Below are 1,956 nucleotides of genomic sequence, written 5' to 3'. Positions count from 1 at the left end.
TTAATAAATTGATTCCAGAATTAAAAAAAGAAAACCGTTAATCATAAAGAGAGACTTATAGCCTGACTTCCTAATTTGAATCATATGACAAGCATATATAGGACAAAATTCATATTTAAATTCTTATTCATTACTTCCTCTTCAAATATCACTAGCTCTTAAATTTCTTTCAGGAAAATAGTTCTACACTTTGTAATAAGGGTGGAGATGGATTTCAAGTGGAGAAGAGAAAGGTGAAGACCAAGTTGACAGCAAGCGTTAATTTTTTAGCTGCACTGGTAATGGAGCTTGATAAGATGGGCTAAGTGCATGCAATATTTAACCGTTGAATGATGCGCTACAGTAAAGCAAATAAGCATTTTTTGTTTAACAAGTTGAAGGCTAACAAGTTTGGTACCGCATATAATTTAGAATTTTTTTTCAACAATTATTATTTAGGTTTGTCGCTTGTGTTATAGGTAGGTTTATATCAATTGGACTTTGTTTTTTAAAAAAAAGGGACATGTATGTATAAGTTTTGGCTAAGATTTTCTTGTTATGTGGCTCATCAAAACCCTAGCAAATACTCCTTGCTGTTTAGTAGTTGAAATTTTTAAGTTAACTGACTTATTAAAGTTTGCTACATATGTATTGCATTATCATAAGCAATTTTTCTCTGTTTTAACATGTTTATTTCTTTTGCTAGCAGGAAGACATGATGTGAAGAAAATATGTTCTATACAAATATCACATGGAATGGGTCTCACACTTTAGTTATCTAAATGTAATTTTTCTTATGTGTTGCGTAAGGGTGACCATAGAGGCTATGCTCACGGCCAAAACCGTGACCATAGATAAGGCTATGGTCACGGTTTTGAGGAAGGGTGACCATAGAGGCTATGCTCACGGCCAAAACCGTGACCATAGATAAGGCTATGGTCACGGTTTTAACAAAGGGTGACCATAGAGGCTATGGTCACGGCCAAAACCGTGACCATAGATATGGCTATGGTCACGGTTTTGAGTAAGGGTGACCATAGAGGCTATGGTCACGGCCAAAACCGTGACCATAGATATGGCTATGGTCACGGTTTTGCGTAGGGGTGACCATAGGCTCTATGGTCACGGCCAAAACCGTGACCATACATAAGGCTATGGTCACGGTTTTGAGGAAGGGTGACCATAGAGGCTATGGTCACGGCCAAAACCGTGACCATAGATAAGGCTATGGTCATGGTTTTAAGAAAGGGTGACCATAGAGGCTATGGTCACGGCCAAAACCGTGACCATAGATATGGCTATGGTCACGGTTTTTATGCGTGACCATAGATTTCCCTATGGTCACGGTTAAAAACCGTGGCCTAAAGTGTCGGAATTTGAAAATTATAACTGTGACCATAGAAACCGTGACCATAGGTAAAAAAACCGTGACCATAGACCTATGGCCACGGCAGAATAGGCCACGGTAAAAAACCGTGACCATAGGTCCAAAACCGTGACCATAGATCTATGGTCACCCTTTTCACTAGCTATGGTCACGGTTTTTTACCGTGACCATAGGCCTTTTTTTTTTGTAGTGTGGGTAATTTCTTGTTATTACTTTCATTTTCTTCTTTATAAGGGACTAATTAAATACGATTTCTTATAGAGAGAAAATTTGCACATTGCATAAAAAATAAATGTCATATTAAAGATATGATTTAGATTTTAGATCAATGCAAAGTGGAAAATAGTAACCCTAATCATTTCAACAAATATTAAAAAAGAATACAATTAAAGCACCAAAATTAGGTAAAGCTAAGGTCATCTTTGCGTAAAATAACTCCTAAAGCAAATGATTAGAAAGAAATTGAGTGTTACGTTTCCCAAATGAAAGCACCAAAATTAGATAAAAAAAACTAAGGTAATCTCTTTTGGATTTTATTTTTAGATCATCACAGAGAGGGATTGAACTTTACTTCCACCAATACCAGCCAC

General features: G+C 36.7%; 1 long non-coding RNA gene across 9 annotated transcripts in view; it reads left to right on the top strand.

The window, feature by feature from the left end:
* Nucleotides 1–774, top strand: part of LOC107613067 — a 3,185-nt gene extending 2,411 nt beyond the window's left edge. For 4 of the 9 annotated variants that reach the window (XR_002353120.1, XR_002353123.1, XR_001613916.2 and 1 more), the window contains one exon: nucleotides 174–666. This is a non-coding gene — a long non-coding RNA (uncharacterized LOC107613067). The other 5 variants (XR_001613911.2, XR_002353122.1, XR_002353121.1 and 2 more) reach the window with 5 other exon arrangements.

This window comes from Arachis ipaensis, chromosome B08 (genome assembly GCF_000816755.2).
Source record: "Arachis ipaensis cultivar K30076 chromosome B08, Araip1.1, whole genome shotgun sequence".
Taxonomy (NCBI): domain Eukaryota; kingdom Viridiplantae; phylum Streptophyta; class Magnoliopsida; order Fabales; family Fabaceae; genus Arachis; species Arachis ipaensis.
The sequence above is the reverse complement of the archived record's forward strand: the minus strand, read 5'-3'. Positions and strand labels throughout refer to the sequence as shown.